The sequence below is a fragment of the Cynocephalus volans genome, chromosome 3 (assembly GCF_027409185.1).
Source record: "Cynocephalus volans isolate mCynVol1 chromosome 3, mCynVol1.pri, whole genome shotgun sequence".
NCBI lineage: Eukaryota > Metazoa > Chordata > Mammalia > Dermoptera > Cynocephalidae > Cynocephalus > Cynocephalus volans.
In genome coordinates, this window is record NC_084462.1 from 22929258 (window position 1) to 22947633 (window position 18376).

At 45.7% G+C, this 18376-nt stretch overlaps 1 pseudogene; it reads left to right on the forward strand.

The window, feature by feature from the left end:
* LOC134372480 (myosin-16-like) overlaps nucleotides 1-12263 on the forward strand; it is a 59867-nt pseudogene extending 47604 nt beyond the window's left edge.
* Nucleotides 12264-18376: the final 6113 nt, after the last annotated feature.

Consider the following 18376-nt stretch of genomic DNA (forward strand, 5'->3'; position numbering starts at 1 on the left):
AAATCTGCCTTCCTGTAATCTCCACCTCCTGCCCTCCAGCCCTTTTCTATTGAGAGCGGCTAGGAGCTGCCTGGTCCCATCACAAGGCTCCCATCCCCGGGCAAACCCTAAATCTCAGTCCCTAACCTCATCTCTACCTTCTACTCCAGCAACACCCAGGGCCCCCACCCTCCACTCCTTCAGGCCTTTGCTCCTGCGTCACCTTCTCAGAGAGCCTCCCCTGAGCCCTCATTTAAGACTCAGTCACCCCCTGCTACACTGTACTGTCTGTCCCCTTCCCTGCTTTGATAAGGGCAGGGATCTTTGCTTTATTCATTGCTGTATCCCTGATGTCTAGAACAATACTTGGCACAAAGTAGAAATGATAAATATTTGTTGAATGAATGAATGAGTGAACGGACAGCAGTTGCTCTCCTCTAAACTCTCTCCCTTTTGTCTGCATCTTTTCTGACATTGATATCAGAGCTCAGTGCCACACACTCCACCCCCTGCCCTGACCTAAGCAATGTGGAGGCCATGCCTGCATGCTCCCGTTTTTCCTTAACGGCCCCTCTGGCCCTCCCTCACAGGAGGAAGCTGGCTGTCAGGCTCCAGGAAGCAGAAGAGGTGCCAAAGCTGCCCAGGCCTGGGCCACCTCCCTCGAGAAAAACAAACAGAGACTCCAAGCAGAAGTCAAGGATCTCACCATCGACTTAGAGAAGGTCAGGGGGCCGAATGCTCAAAGACTGCCTATTTCCCAGGGCAGAGAGCCCACAGCAGAGTTGGGGAGAAACTGTCATGTGTCTGGAGCTATCAGGAAGAAACCTGTGGCCCCAGAGGGTGTAGCACAGGGTTTGTCTTCAGGAGCTCACTGGACGTGGGCTCCTGCTTGAGCATGTGTGTATGAGACCTTAACACTCAACAAGCCACTATTTAAACAGGTCCATCGACAAGGGTAAAAATTGCTTCCAGGAAGTTACCCAACGCATCTTCCCTATTCTCCTCTCTCTTACACAAACCATCTGTGTGGCTAAATATTTACATGCATGCCTAGTTCATACTGATTTGCCAGTCTCTAGCAGGATTAAATATTTTCACTGGCACACACCTCCCTGGTCTTGGTCTAGAAAGGACCATGATTCATGCTGGCTGTGAGGGATCATGCACTGCTGATTTGAAGACCATGGCCACATCCAGTGGCCACGTAGGCAGGAGTTCATATCCATGCGAGAGGCTTCAAAAAAAAAAAAGTCCTGAAACCCAAAAAATTTTGCTCCTCCCAAAATAATAAATTAAGCAAAACTTTACAAAATCTGATATTGCACAACGGCAAATACACAATTGCTAGGAGTTGTGAGAAAGATCAAAGGTCTATGGAAAAATAAAGTCTAAGAATAATCAGTTTTGAGTTGGATAATGAAGTATAATGTACATTACTATGTTATAGAAAACAGGTTATGGGGCGTTATATCAAATGTTACAAACCCAGGAAGGCCGTTGTGGCCCAAACTTCTCATTTTATGTCCAAAAAAATTCTAGCCTGGGAAAATAAGGTGGATTGTCCAAGGTCACGCATCTATCAGTAGGAGTTTTAGAACTGAAATACAGCTCTTTGCACACTCCCTGTCTGTGCTTATTATACCCCAATTTCCAAGAAGTCTGTGGTCACCAGAGATACTGCGGAACAGGAAGGGAGGCTGGTGGGAGGCAAAAGGAAGGGAAAGGCGCAGGAAAGCCAGACCTCCTGAGGCCATTACCACCTTACCCCAGGCCAATGCTGCAGCTGCTGCTCTGGAGAACAAGCGGCGGGTCTTTGACAAGATGCTGGCAAAGTGGCAGCAGAAGTGTGAGGAGCTGCAGGTGGAGGTGGACAGCTCACAGAAGGAGTGCCGCGTATACATGACAGAGAGCTTCAAGATCAAGACTGCTCGTGAAGAGTCCCTGGAGCACCTTGTCCCTGGAGAACAAGACACTGCAGGGTGAGTTTCAGGGCAGGCAGGTGGGGTGGGCCTGCAGGGACAGGGACACAGCAAGAGCCCCCCTTCCTCCCACACACATCATTGGTTTGAGCGCCTGGCACATCGTAGGTGCTCGATAACAGTTTATTGATTGGCTAGCAAGCATTTTGTAGAGGTACTTGGGCACTTGGCAGTGTAACTTTAGGTGAGTTCCTTAAGCTTTCTGTGCCTCAGTTTCCTCATCTATAAAATGAGAAAATACTACTATCTTCCTTGTGAAGTTGCGACAATGAAATAAGATAAAACGTGATGTCTTCACTTAGTAGAGTATTTATATACATACAAATAGATCATATGTAAATATAATAATATATGTACATATGCATATGTCTTCAATACAGGACTCACAGGCTGGAATTTCATTCTGTTGGATATTGCTTGAAAAATGTTGGTTACCTGTTGAAGATCATTTTGCCTTAGAGATTTGACTGCATTATTTATTTTTGCGGTAGGCACAGATTTCTAACCACAAATTCAGTTGTGCAAGAGATGTTACTTTTTTTATTTTGAAGAACTGTTCTTGGGGCCTCATCTGCTGAGCAGCAGAAATGAAATCTCAGTCAATGCAGGGTTTTCTCAGTCAATTCCAGTTCCCCCACCCTGCTTTCTCCCTAGAGTGTATCTTAGTCGCAGGGTGGCTGATGTACAGTTGCTGCAAAGGAGGGTAAAGGTGGAAGGTCCTGACAGTCCCCAAACCTGCCCATGGTCTTATGAATCCCTTACAGGGAGTTGTCTGCTTAGAGGAGACAATCTGGAGCGTCAAGTGTTTGAGGTGTGAGGGCTCCACTTCATTTCAAAAGTGAAGGACTTGAGCATAAAGTAAATACATGAGTTAAAGATTAGAGAGGAACAGCTGAACCAAATAAAGTTTGCTGGACTAGGAGAGGAAGGAAAATAGGAGGGGGACAATGATCAGGCACTGGTGAGGGTCCCCGCCAGCTCCCAGTGCAGATGAGAAAAGTCCCAAGCAACTTGGGGTTAAGAGCAGAGAAATATGTACCTCACCTGGAACGTGATGCCCAGGTGGGAGCAAATCTTGTAAAGTAGCCCCAGCATGGTGGGAGCCATGGAGGAGAATGGCTGACCAGCCTGACTGGGCTTAGAGGGTACAAGGCAGCATCACAGTGTTCCTCATAGTCCCAGAGTAGTGCAATAGACAATGTTCCAGAAACAGCCACCACATCCGGGGATAGATGACACAGGCTATGTGAGATGTGGGTGTGCCAATAATGCCAGCACAGGTGAACAGCAACAACTGAGACCTAGATGATGTCCTGCAACCTCCTCCAAAAGCCACCTAGAACTTAGAAGCCAAGGCAGGAAAGCCCTGGATTAAATGAGGTTTCTCTGAACTCAAGAAGACTTGGTTTAGAAATTAAGTTTGGACATGAATGAATCAAAACAGTTTTTATTTCTTGGACATCTCTGGTTGTGGGCTGAGATTTGTACCTGCTGTAAGGTGCAGCGTGTTACCAGGAGTTCCTCTGGGTGGACAACTGAGGGGTCTCAAACTGAAGAAGGAGATCAGAGAGGCTCTAATTCTCCCCGATGGTGTTCTTGTGCAGATGAACTATGGGGAGGACTCTCTGAGAAAGGAAGGACTAACAGGACTTGGCAATCCTGGGCACTGGTCGCAAAGCTGCTCTGTGCTTCCTCACTCTTCTTTGGGCCTCAGCCCCGCTTCTATAAAAAGGGGGGCTTGAATCCGATGTTCTCCAGTGTCCAGGCCCTGATATTCCATGAGTCTACGATGTGGGGTAAATTGCTTCCCTTTTGACCAGTGAGGCTAAGAGTGCCTGCTTCTTGCCCTGGCAGAGGAATGACTGTGCCACATGCCATGACCCTGGGATGCTGGTGGTCCTTGTGAGCCTTATTGACGTTAATATTCCTTTCTCAGAGGAGATAATGGATCTCATTGATCAGCTATGTGAGGGAGGATGGAGTGTGCAAGAGCTACAGAAGTTGAAGAAAAAAATTGGAGATTGAGAAGGAAGAACTCCAGGTGGCCCTAGAAGAAGCTGAGTCTTCCCTGGAGGTAACCATGTGGCTGTCACCTTGGGGGCTAGAGCCTTGGCCAGGTACTGCATACCTTCTTGGCCAGAAAGACTGATATTTATATTCCTGGTAGGTTGAAGAGAGCAAGGTGATTCAAATTCAGTTGGAACTGGCTCAGGTTAAAGCTGACATCAACTGGAGAATCCATGAAAAAGAAGAGGAATCTGAAGCTACTAGTTATGGAGCTGACAGAATGGGAGGCTGACTTTTTAGGCAGTATAATGGAGTAGACTCTGGAAACCTGGGTCTCTGCTACCTACTACCTACTAGCTACTAGTCACATAACCTTGGCAATTTAGGTGAACCTCTCTGAACCTCAGTTTTCTCATCTGTTAATGGGAATCATGACAGTACCTTACACTGATGTGGCCCTCTCTAGTTTCCAAACATCTTAGAATATAGTATTTTAGCCACGATGGCTAATGATGCTGAGCATCTTTTATATGCCTACTGGTCATTTGTATATTTTCCTTGGAGAAATGTCTCTTCTTTGCCCATTTAAAAAATTGGGTTATTTGTCTTTTTATTGTTGAGTTGTAAGAGTTCTCTATATATTCTGGATACTAGACTCTTATCAGATATATGATATATAAATATTTTCTCCCATTCTGTGTGTTACCATTTCACTTCCTTGAAGGTGTCCTTTGAATCGCAAATTTTTAATTTTGAAACAGTCCAATTTATCTTTTTTTTCTTTGCTCACTTATGCTTTAGAGGTCATATCTGAAGACCCATTGCCTAATCCAGTCAAAAAGATTTATGCCTATATTTCCTCCTTTTAGTTTTAGCTCTTACATTTAGGCCTTTGATCCAGTTTGAGTTAATTTTTGTGTATGGTGTGAAGTAGGAGTCCAACTTCACTCTTTTGCATGTGGATATCCAATTATCCAAGCAACATTTTTTGAAGACTTCTCTCCCCATTGAATGGTCTTGGTATCAACGTTGAACATGAATTGACTATAAATGTGAGGGCTCATTTCTGGATGTTCAATTCTATTCCACTGATGTACATGTCTATCTTTATGCAAGGGCCATACTATCTTAATTACTGTAGCTTTGTAATAAGCTTTGAAATTTAGACATGTGAGTCTTACAACTTTGTTCTTTTTCAAGATTGTTTTGATTATTCTGGTTCCCTTGAATTTCCATTTAAATTTTAGGATCAGTCTGTGAATTTCTGCAAAGAAGCAGCTGGGATTTTGATAGGGATTATGTTGAATCTGTAGCTCCATTTGGGCATTATTGCCACCTTAACAGAAGACTTAATAATAAGTCTTAATATATAATAATATATGATAATATATTATTATATGAATAATAACAATATATAATAATAAGACTTAATATTAAGTCTTCTGATCGATGAACATGTATGTTTTTCCATTTATTTAGAACTTTTAAAATTTTCTTCAACAATGTTTTGTAATTTTTGCTTATACTTATTATGTAAGTGAAAGTGAAGAACTATTTCATTCACTTTTGAGAATGTCATAATACCCCCTCCCATATCTGGAAATTGAATACATCTTAAGGTGCTGCATATCAAGCAAGGTGCCTACCTGTGGGGCTTTCAAGAGTAGAACTGAAGTGAATACAATGTGGGGCTGGGGATTTCTGAAAGGGTGGGAGACAGGATCTTTATATCCTAACCATATATTTCCCTCAATTCAACAAATGTTTATGGAACACCTCAATTACCTCCTCTGGTCTCTTTCTGTAAAAGGAGATCAATACAGCTTATATAAGGGTTTTATGGAAACATTTACAGTGTTGATTACAATATAATTATTATATATTAAATACAACCAATTAATGACTATTGTTTTGAAGAGAAAGATGAACTTGACTTGTATGGTCAAAGCTCACAGTTTCTAATGGAAAAACCAGGGACTTTGGCATCTCGATTTGAATCGTGACTCCATTATGGGCTAAAAGGGTGAACTTTGGCATGTTTTTTAGGATCTCTGAGCCCCAGTTTCCTTGCAGGGCTGTTTTACATGTTACATGTAAACATTCAGTAAATATGACCTTCCTTTCCTTTCCCCAAAGAATGATACTCCCCCACTTAAATGCTTTAAAAGTTCGTTTAATTTCACAACATGGTGGCCATACCCACACTGATTCTCAGAGACCCCTTACCTAGGGAGGGTTAGCACAGACTGAACAGCATGCCCAATATGTCAAGGTCTTCTCTGTTTGGACTTATAGGAAGAACCACTAGCAGGCAATCAAGTCCTTGCAGGCCAGCCTGGAGGCAGAGGCCAAGGGCCAGGCATAGGCACTTCGGCTCAAGAAAAAGATGGAGACAGACCTGAATGAGTTGGAAATTCAGCTGAACCATGCCAGCAAGAACAACAGAGAACTTGTGAAGACACTGAAAAGGCTGCAGCAGCAAATCAAGGTAGCAATCTGGGAGGAAGGGAAACTCATCACATAGAAAGCCACCATCAGTAGAGCCTGTGGGCTTACAGGGAACTGACTTCATGCATGTCTTCAGCAAGGATAAAGGCATGAGAGTGAGAATGTGGGGAGGCTGGCAGTTGAGGGAGCAGAAGACTTGGGGACCATATAAACAAGAGGACCCAACCAACAATGTCCACATCCTGGACAACTAGAAAGAGGGAAGAATGGAGGGAAACAGGAAGTTGGGCCTGTCTTGACTTTTAAAATCATTTTTGACTTATTATAAACTATTTCAGACATAGAAAAATAAAGAACATAACAAACATCTACATACCCACCACTTGCCTTAAGAAATGAACACGAATAGAGTTGAAGTCCTCTTTATCACCCTTCATCATATGGCTGGTCTTTAAAGGATCCACATATTCAACACTTGTTAATGGGGACCTGCTCTATACAGACACTATTTTAGGTGCTATGGGTACAAGGGTGAATAAAACAGACAAACATCCCTGCAGGTAGACAATAAGCAACAAATAAATAAAACTGCAGTATTAAAAATGGTGATAAGTACTATGGAGAAATGAGAGGGCAGAGGAAGGGTGCTGGGAATTACCTGGTGAGGGTGTAATTGTCAAAGGCCATCAGGGAAGGCCTCCTTGAGAAGGCCTTGCTAGGAACACCAGGGACTCTGCCATTGGGAAAGTCTTAACCTCGTGTTGACCTCCCAGTAACAAGTCATCTGGACACCAGGGCCCTGGCCCAGCTAGGCCTTGACTGTGAACTCCCCAAGGGCAGGTCTGTTCCCTGCTCTCTTCCTCTGTGACCTCCACCTCCCACCTCTGCCCCAGCTTCCTACTGTGACCTTCATGGATTGGACTCAGTGTGAAACTGGGGCAGGGGTGGGAGGTGGAAGTCACAGAGGAAGAGAGCAGGGCACAGACCTGCCCTTGGGGAGTTCACAGGCCCTGAGGCCTGGTCAGCCCCAGGTTGAACCAGAGCCCAGTGTATGGGCTCAGACCAGGTCCATATGCCCTCCAGGACCTGCAGGTCCAGATGGATGAGGATGCCCGGCAGCACAAAGAGATGAGGGAGCAGTACAACCTGCGGGAGTGGTGCCTGAGCCTGCTGCAGACAGAGCTGGAGGAGGTACGCTTGAGCCTGCAGGGCAGTGAGCACTTCCACAAGCTGCTGGAGCAGGAGGTGGTGGAGATCACCGAGTAGCACAATGAGGTCAACATCCAGGTAGGAGAGCAGCTCCTGGGTTGGTGCCACTTTAGCTCACACTTGGGCCAAGGTGGGGGTAGTGCTGGGGAGACAGCGTCCAAACCATGTAAGTACCCCTCAAAACTCAGAGGCTGGCAGTGCCTCCGACTCAGCAAATCCTCAAAACTCACCTGTAGAGCTTTTTAAAAAAATTGTGGTAAAAAATAAATCCATGGGCCGACCCTGTGGCTCACTCGAGAGAATGTGGCACTGGGAGCGCAGCGGCACTGGGAGCGCCAAGGCCATGGGTTTGGATCCTATATAGGGATGGCCTGTGCGCTCACTGGCTGAGCGCGGTGCAGGCAACACCAAACCAAGCGTTACGAATCCCTTACTGGTCACACACACAAAAAAAATCCATAATGTAAAATGTATCATCTTAAACCATTTTCAAGTGTGTAGTATAGTAATGTTAATTATATGTACATTGTTGTGCAGAACTTTTACAAGGCAGACTCCTGGGCTCTTGCCTAGAGATTTTTGACCCCAGAAATCTGAACTTCCAGAAGCTCCCCAGGAGGTGCTGATGATTTAGCCAATTTTGAGGACCACCATTACCCCCAGTGTATCTTAGACCTTTGAACTGGAAGAGATCTAGAATATTCCATAGTCATTTTACAAATGAAAAACTATGGCCCAGAAAGTTGAGTGGCTTATACACAGACAACATCTGGGACCCCCATTTGCTGCCAATGATGATGCTAATATTGCTTACTGCTCACAGCACAGTCCTTTACCAGCATAGCTAAATCCTTACTTATCATCTCCTGTGAATTCATCAAAAGAATAAATGTGCATGAGACATATAGGAATAATGACCTTATTTTAGAGGTAAGAATGGGAATGTTGGGGCTTGAACTTGGGCACTCGAACCAGCCCTGAGTTCAGGATTGTTTCAGAGCTGCCACCCACCCCAGGCCTAAATGATGTTATTCCTGGGCTATTCAAGATACAAGTTCGGCTCTAAAACCCAGAGAGGAATGCAGGGGAGAGACCTGAACCCACAGAGAGGGCCCAGGGTCATTTTCTGCTGGAGGGTCTGGAAGTGTGTCTGGGAGAGGGTCATTTTCTTTCCTGGGCATGAGAAGGGCCACACAGACTCCTGGCTCAAAGCAATGTCTTTGTTTCCTCTGCCAGAACCAAAGCCTCCTCATGGTCAAGTGCAAGCTGGAGTCAGATGTCCAGTGCATCTCCAATGAGCACGAGGAGCTCATCAGTGAGTTCCGCTCAGCTGATGAGAGGGCCAAGAAGTCCATGACAGTTGTAAATTCACATGCTGCTGGTGGTGGGGCCTGAGTGCCTGGTGAGGACCAGGCCACCCACAGCTGGAAGGGCACATCCTTCCTGCATGGGTCATTGTGGACTTGCTCATGAGGTCCTGCTGGGGGGACATGGCCTTGCTCTGTGGGAGCCCAAGGCTTTTCTAAAAAGCCAAACACATAAAAGTAGACATGATCACGTGAAAGACTAAAGTGTGAGGCCAGGGGACTCAGATCAAAGGAGCCATCGAAGTGGGCTCATCTGGGCAGTCTTTTTGGCAAGGAGGAGTGTTAAACCAGCCTTGAGGGAAGGGTTAGTGAAAGGAAGATGGATACCATACCTGGGAGCTTAGAGGTGGATATCAGCAAGATGTGCCACCAAGTGTTTTCACCCCTGTATCCCTCTGGGTGCTCACACCAACCTTGAGAGGTGGGTTCTGTTTATCCCCACTTTGAAGATGAGGGAATACAGATTTTTATTGTCAGGCTCCTCCCACTTGATCAAAATTCCAGGAGCTCAGGAACATTGTTGGTCTTATTTGGCATTACCTCCCAAGAGCATAGACCCATGCCCAGTATATAGTAGACCCTCCGTGAATATTTGTGGAATGAATGGAAGAACAAGGGGCTAAAGGGGATAAGCAACTTGCTGAAAATTGTACAGGGGCTGGACGCAGTCCTAGGTCTTCCCACTCCAGATGCTGTGCTTTTTCCACCCTCCAGGCTGTGCCCCTCAGGGAGGTGGCAGCAAAGTGTTTGGCTTGAGTGCCCCCTGCTGGCAGGAGTCCATGGGCTTGAAAAGCTTTGTGAGTGCATGAGCCTGCCACCCCCAACTACTCAGTGGTACATGGGAGCATGGAACACCTCCTCCACCAAACCCCAGCAGCATGTCAGCAGGGATCCTCTTGTCAACTACTTGGTTTCCCAGAGACCAGGAGACAAGGTCCCTCATCTCTCAAAGGCACTACAAGCCTAGGAGCACCCAACTTCAACTCACTCTTCTCCACCCCACTTGCAGGCTGCCCGCATGGCGGAAGAACTCTGGCAAGAGCAGGACCACTATGTGCACCTGGAGAAAGTTAAGAACTATGAGGTCACCATCAAAGACCTGCAGGCCAAGATGGAGAAGGCCGAGCAGCTGGCTCTGAAAGGAGGGAAGTGTACGATTAGGAAGCTGGAAGCCAGGGTGAGAGTGACACTGAGCTAAGCCAGGAGAGAGGCCAGGGGGATCTGGCCAGGCAGGGTAGCATGTCTTTTGCCAAAAATGTGCCCTGCATTTGATTAGGAATTGGGTTATGCAAATGCTAGGAAAGAAAAGGAAGTTGAGACAATAGCTCTAATTTATTTATCTAAAGTTCTCCTCTCCTCCTCCTTCTCTCCCTGTTAACTTTCTCCCCAGAATGTTCTTAGCCTCCAAGCAGAGCAGTTCCCAATATTCTTGCTCCCTCTTATTACTCACTTAAAGAAAACAAGACTTAGTCTTTAACCCATGAAGCTGGAAGGGCCCAGAAGGTTCAGTCACCTTGTCTGACCTCCTGACTCTCCCATTTCCCAGAGGAGGAAAGTTGAGGCTCATGGGAAGTGACTGTCTGATGACTTCAGCATGGCCTGTAAAAGGTAGAGCCCACCCAATTCTCCTGTCCAGGGCTCATCTCCTCACCTCTGGGCAGGAGATGGGCATTATAGCCATGGCATCCCCGTCGGAGGCCACTGAGCTCTGAAGTTCACACGTTTCCTCAGCTGCATTCCTCTCTTCTTCCCTCAGATCAAGGAAGTCGAGATGGAGCTGGACAGTGAGCAGAAACAGCATGTGGAGGCGGTCAAGATGGTGCCCAAGAACGAGCGTGGCTTCAAAGAGCTGGTCTTCCAGACTGAGGAGGACCACAAAGCCAACCAGTGCATGCAGGAGCTGGTGGAAAAGCTGCAAAACAAGCTGAAGGTTTACAAGTGGCAGATCGAAGAGGCAGTGAGTGCTCAATGCGCCTCCCTGCCCTCTGCCCCACCTCCCGCCCCCCTCCCCAATGCTTGCTTCCCCGCCCAGGTCACCAGCCTTGATTAGAATTAACCATGAGGAAAGAATCAAGTATTGGCCCAAAGATGACTCTGTGAGTTTCATGTCCGTGGTACCTCGTCTTCGGTATTGTGTTGCAAGGGAACCAGACACTACACACTGGAGATAAGAACATGTACAAAATGAAAATATCCCCATAAACACCACATTAACTAATGTAACCATTGAAGGTATGATCTAAACCCTGGGAAGGTCCTAATGCCTTTGTCCTGCTTCCACTGATGCTTGTGGCCTCTGGCAAGAACAACCTCTCCATCCCCATCAGACCGTTACAAAGGGCTTTCCCTTATTTGATCCTCCTGATTCTGAGGCAGGAAGACAGATATATTCTTAGTCCATTTCACAGGCAAGGAAACAGATTGAGAGTGCAATTTTCATTTATGTTGTTTGTAAAAGTTAGAGTCAAAGTCAAATGGTTAGCAAATGGCAGTTTCAAGTCTCAACCCTACATCACACGTCCTACACACTCCCCACTCCAAGACATAGACAGTAACTGCCGTCGTTTGCTGCCAGGTCTGGGGCCACCACACTGAATCCATCAGCCATCCTCATACCCAAAGCCCTTCCTGAAAGGCTCTATAAAGGGCAAGCTGACAGTAAATATAGTTCTAACCAAAAAAAAGTTGGTTCTAACCAAAATAACTACAACTCTACTGGGAAGACCAGGAGATGGAAAATGTGTGGGAGGAGCTGGGAAAAGAGCTAAATCCTCACCTTCCACAGTGGGGCACCTATAGATAATGCCTAAAACCACAAATTACAGAAGCAGCAACAAAAGCACATTTTATTTAGAAATATGGGCATCAAAGCCAAAAAGAATCAGCTAAAAGCGTTGAAGGTGGTTGTCTCTGGCCAGCTGGAGGATGCTCCTCCCCACCAGGACTGCTGCTTTGTAACAAGTCTTTATAGAACAATTGGCCTCCTAGATGTCTCTGTAGAACTGATGAAAATGCACACTTAACCAGAACAAGCCAGGTTTACACCCCTTTTTCCGTCATGCCTTTGTCACAGGAGGAGCAGGCCAACCAGACCTTAGCTCGACACAAGAAGACAGTGCATGAGCTGGATGATGCTGAGGAGCAAGCCAGGCTGGCAGAGACCGCCTTGAACTAGCTGCACAGCAGACACCGTGTGGCGGGCAAGGGCATCACCTCCGTGGAGATCATCCAGGTGTCTAAGACAGGCTCCTCCAAAACCCTCTCTGAGGAGTGAGGCCCTCCCTGTCCAAGGCCACAGCTGGTAGGTGTGGACTCCACTCTTAATGCTCATGCTCCAAGTCCACCTTCCCTGCACCTGCTTTGCTCCTAGTAATGGTGGTAGTGCTAGCTAGTAGCGCTACCTAGTAGTGCTACCTATGCTCCTTGACTTCCAGTCTCTGTCACCCAATCTCATGCAACACAACACCCAAGCTTCCCCCACCCCTTCAGCTACAACTTCCCTTTCTGGAACCTAACAACCCTTGGGTGGGGTGCTGTCCACCTGTCTCATAGGTGCTGGTAATTGTGATGTTCCTCTACCTGAGTGGAAGGCAGTTTCCATGTGTGATGCCACTTGACACGAGGCCTGGAACATAGGTGCTAGGTACACACTCATTTTCACTGGAGAACCATAGGGACGTCCACAGGCTTCGAGGCAATGTGTATTCATCTTTCACGTACCCCACAATATCATTCTTCACTAGAGATTTCATCAGTACCGGTTGAGTTTAGGTTTCTAATGCTAAGGAAGTAATAATAATCATCACAGCTACCACTGCTTGAGCGCTGAGTGCAGGTGGGATATTAGGGAGGCAATTTAAAATAGTCCTTTCTCATCTCTTTAATTCAGAACTAATCAAGGAAAAAAATATGGGAGACAAATATGTAAGAGTCAAAATACCAGTTTTATTATGCTGTAATGCTAGATCAAGGACGTGGCTTTAGTGTGTGTCCACCATGGGCGCATCCTCATACTTCGCCTCAGAATTAAAGGCACCTGGAGAGCTACAGCAGGCCCCTCCCCTCCAGCACTGCTGTTGGTAACAAGGCTTACAGAACAATTACACTCAATCACAGGCCTGCTCCCTAGGAAGTGGACATTCTTTCAAGGAGAGGAATGACCAGAACTCATCATCCCTGCAGGTAGGTCCAAAAGAAGAGACCAGATGTGGCCCAGCCCTGCTTTCCTGGTTCCTTCTTTCAAATACAGGACAAATCACTGCTTTTCCCATGGAGAGAAGCAAGGGAAGGTAATAAGAGAGGCAAAAAACATTATTCTAGAGCAGTGGCTCCCCCCAGCAACATCAGTGTCACCTGGAAGTCATCAGAAATGCCCAATCTTAGGCCGTGCTCCAGACCTGCTGGATCAGTAGCTCTGAGGCTGGGTTCAGCATCTGTGGTTTAACAAGCCCTCCAGCTGACCCAGATGTGTGATCAAGTTTGAGAACCTCCACAGTAGCAGAAATCTGCCCTGATAGAAACATGAAGCCAAGGAACAGAGCTTTCTCCTACTTTTACAAGAGCCACGCATGTGGCAAAAGCTTTCCGCTATCTTATTTACCCTGAAAGGCAGGTATAATATCCCCACTTGTCAGAAGAGGAAAATGAGCTCAGAGAAGTTCAGTTACTTGCCCATGGTTGTAAAGTCCCCATGCTATGGAAAGGCAAGTTGTCTTTATTCGAATTACTATGGAGATCGATAAGGTTTCCCTCCTTTTGGGATTAACCAGGACAGCTCAAAATTTAGGACTTGGTTCAGGTTGAGAGGTTTGGGGGCTGAAGTCTAAGCATCAACCCTTCTGGCCTTGTGTTCAAACATCTGGTTGAATCTGCCCTCAGTGAGGGTAAAGTTCCCACTTGCAGCTTGCTCTCTCTCAGGAATGGTGGTCCATTTGGGTTTTAGCCTAAAGTGATAAACCCATAGACCTCTGAATTCAAGCTGAGCCTTATCTCACCATTTGCTTAAGGAGAAAACAAAACAGGACACAGAATCTTTTTCTTAATTTTCTGACTCTGAAATAATGGTTAGCTCTGGAAGTTAAGGAAATCAGAGGCTTGCCTCTGGATGAATCCTATGATTAATGTGTAATCATCTCCTTTTGGGGCAAAGTCCTGAAAGGGTTCCCACCTGCTGAGCTCTCACCTAGGCAGGGGTTACTCACGAGGCTTCCTGCACACCTAGACTTGGGAGGTGGTTCAGCTGTGAAGGAACAGCCCTGTTGGCTGCAAGTATTCCATACACTCCATAAGGAAATCTTACTAACTTTAATAATCCATTTGTGGAATCTGATGAGCAATAGCTTTTCTTTCTTGGGAAGATGCTCATGACACAATAGCAAAGCAAGCCTCTTGACCCCTCATGAGACACCACAGGCAGGCTCTCAGGGAGCACTGTGTCCCATGGGGTTGCACTCTGGCCCTCTCAATAGCCTGTGTAGAATTCAGGCCTACCTAGGCAGGCCAAGTTCAAAGAAGGTGTCCTTAAACCTTCACAACCTCATGCAGAACAAGCTAGGTATGACACAGAGATATCCATTATGAGGAAGGAAGCCTGTGCAGAAGCAGCCCAGGCATCTTGGGGAGCTGTCTCTCTAGCAAGAGGGGAGCAAAGATGTCAGAACTCCCAGAGCTGACCCACACAGGCTTTCTCACACAACCTCCCCCTTCTCTTTTCTTCCCGGTTGATATAGATCTCACCAATTGTCCATTGAAATGAAGAAAATATGAGAATGGAAAACTGGGTCTATCCTGAGAATGTTTACTATGCAAAGGAAAGTGCAAGCCAGAAAGAGACAGGGGCTGAAGAATAAAGATAGCTATGTGGGGAAATGAGTTTGCGGTTGTAAATACCCAGCCATTAGAGGAATTAAAATTAGTGCAGCTTCTCTGAGACTGCATTAAGCATTTGGATGACAGTAACAATGGATCTGTTTTAATTGAGATCCTACATGTTCATGTCAAGGACAGAATATGTAATGTCTGTGACCTGGCTGTTCTCTAGAAAAAATTGCTCATGTTGACAATTTTAATGTCTTATCCCCATATAGCTTAAATAAAAGAAACATGAAAAATAGATCGACTGGAGCTTGTTTTTAAATGAAGAAATTTTATTTTTCCAAGACTTCCAAATCCAAAAGCAATTTTTGCAATTGCTATATATCAGAGTTCTGTTACATCCCTATATCCTAATTCACAGGCGTATTTCTGTTGGAAACCATGAAAACTATGCTGTCTAGATGAGGTTTTTGCCAAATTTTGAATGGATATATCAGAGAAATGAAGACAAATTAGGCTTCTTAAAGCCAAGGAAGTTATGGAATTCCCTCAGGAGATGTTAAAATCAATCTAACATCCCACATAGCCCCTGCATGCTCTGCCTCAGTATCTTCCAGGATGTTCAGACACTGGTGGGGCAGCTCCCTGAGGGCAGGCAGTTTTGTGTGTTTTGCTCACTGCTATATCCTCAGCAACTAGAGAGTGCCAGGCCTGAAGGGGGCACACAGTAAATGTGTGTGGAGTGAATGAATGATGGAGAACCAGCTGCCTCCCGAGGTAGTCCTACCTAATGTTGCCAGAAAGTTCTTCCTTAAATCAAGTTGAGACTTGCCCCCTGGTGCTGTCCACATGCTGACCCTGGTTTTGATACCCAGGGACCCACAAAACAACAACCATAAGAGAAGACAGTTCTCACAATCTCTCCAAGTTTTTCTCTTCTCCAGGCTGAATATTCCTGGATCCTTCAATCTTCCCTCATATGACAGGGTTGCCACTGTCACCTTCTAATACTCCTCAACCCTGTTCCTCACTTTCCTAGTCTTCAGAGTGCTGCAGTGTGTGGGGGGAAGTGGGGGAGATGGGGGTGAGTAGCACAATGAGGAAAAGCTCCTTTCCAGTTAGCCCTCAGAATACACTGGCTCTCTGGAAATGGTGTGTCTTCCTCTTGACTTTTAGCACTCTGACCTCTCTCCAATCCACCGGCAGACAAATCACTGTTCAGGGATACTATTTCTTTGGCAGATCTCTCTCCATCTCATACAGGAACACCTCGCCCTTGTGATGGTTCTAAACTTGGCACTCTCTAGGCAGCTCTGGAAGGAACTTGGGTTACTTCCATGCACTCTGACCAAATGTGAAAACACTGCCCACTGGTGCTGGGGTCTCTAACTGCTGTGTGTGTGAATTTCTTGGGAGATATCAAATCATAGAATCTTAGAATTATATTGAAATTTTAGGGACATTTACAGGGCATCTAGTCCAACTATCAGCCATTTGGGATTCCCCTCCATAAAATCCCTGAAAAAAATCCAGCTTCTACCTGAACCCTGCCAGTGAAAAAAAGGCAGCCCATTCCAGTTTTTTTTTTTTTACAAAGATGACTGATAAGGGGATCTTAACCCTTGACCTGGTGTTGTCAGCACCACACTCTCCCAAGTGAGCCACAGGCCAGCCCATCCATTCCAGTTTTGACTAATGATCATGGTCAAATAGTCCCACCTGATATTGAACCAGAATATGTCTCACTGTATTTTGCCCTTATTTTGTTCGTCTTCACCTCTTTAATTACATAAGCTTAATCCATACACCTGAAGTCACATATGGATTCTATTTTACCAGCAGTGTGACCTTGAGCAACTTATCCTATTGATGCCCTTCACATTTCTCCAGCAAGAGGCCTGCTGCTGTCACCAACTAGACTGACAGGCCTATGGGATGCAGAAGTCCTTCTTTTTCCACAACTATTAAGAGAAGAATAATAACAGCATCTGCCTCATAGGAATGTGAAGTTTAAACAAGACAATTTGGCATAGAGCCCATTACGAATGGCAATTAGACACTTGCCAAGTTTCTTCCAGCATTCAGTAGGACTTCAGCACCTGTCCTCAGGATGGAGGCTTGGCCAGGCCTTTCCATCTAGTTGGTGACAGCAGCAGGCCTGTGGTTGCAGAAATGTGAGGGGTACGCCATGAAGTCTTAAGACTTCTTCATTGTTTCCTCAAGGACAGTCCCCCTGTGGCCTCCCCACACCTGGGGAATTCCAGGGTAGCCCCTTGATTTGCAGGGTGGGTGGGGCCCAGATGTAGACAGGCTCAGTGACTTGGCCAAGATCATGATAGCAGAGCTAGAAATTACTTGTAGTGCAAGATGAAGTGAGGTTTCTGATTTAGTATTTATAAGAAAACGCCCTCAGTGGGAGGACGCTCTTTTGGCCTAAGTATATAAAATTTCAGAATGGTTTGAAGGAATTATAGGATATAATCTACGGCCTTGCAAAATAACATTAATTGGTATCCACAATGATCAAAATCAGGGTATTGACAGCATATTCTAGATAAAGGCTTTGCTAAATGTCTTAAGTGAGCTTTCAAGGCTGCTAAATTTGCATTGCCAATTATCTTCCTCTTCCTAACACCTGTAAACCAATCCTGGGTTCTTGCAGGGAACCCAGCGGATTCTGGATCTTCCTTATGGAACATATCTGTGGGTGTTTCTAGGAAATTGTCACAAAGACTCCCAAACCTCCCACCCACAAGCTACCAGGAAGCAAGGCTGGAGATTTGTTGTGAAAAGGCCAACCTTGAGTTATGGTTGAATCAAAGGCTGGAAGAAAACCTATTATAAGGAACTATTCTTTCCACTTCTTCCTGAACCCTGGCTTAGGCTAATCAAAAATGTGTTCTGTGATTATGAAGCAAAATTTCCATAAAACTTTCCTCTACAGATGTTTTAAAAACCAACTTCTAAATACAGACAGCAATAAAGCAAGGGGAGAACTATATTATGAAAGTTAGGTTTGGTGATTAGAAAGGCTAGTGTTGGGGTAAGTAGAGGATGCCACATGAAAGGCACCCAGCCCTGTCTTGGAAGGTAAAGGAAGGTGTCTGGAGGAAGTCATGTCTCTGTTGAAGCCTAAGGATAAGTAGAAGTTAGGCATAAAGGGGAAAGAGAGCATGTAGGAATGGAAAATAAGAATGCAGGAGGAGGCAGGCTGAGTATATCAGCTAAGAGCGTGCTTGGTTGTGGGTAGCAGTAAACTGAGCCAATAAAGTGCAAGTGACAGAGACATTTAATGATCTTACGTGGTACCCCCCACAGTAGCTGATGGTTTCAGAACAAGTGCAGAGTGAAAGACCCAGGTCCCCACCTTCCCACACTGATTCATCCTTGGGCCTGTTAAGACAGGTGCTACAGCATTAAGCATATTATCTTCCCACAACCATGTTCAAGACAGTAAAAAGATATAGGCCTCCTTACCATCCTTTTTATAGAGCATAACTTTTTCCAGAAGCTCCCCAGGAAACTTATTTTTTAATGCTGACTGGCAGAGATGGGTCACATGCCCACCCCCAA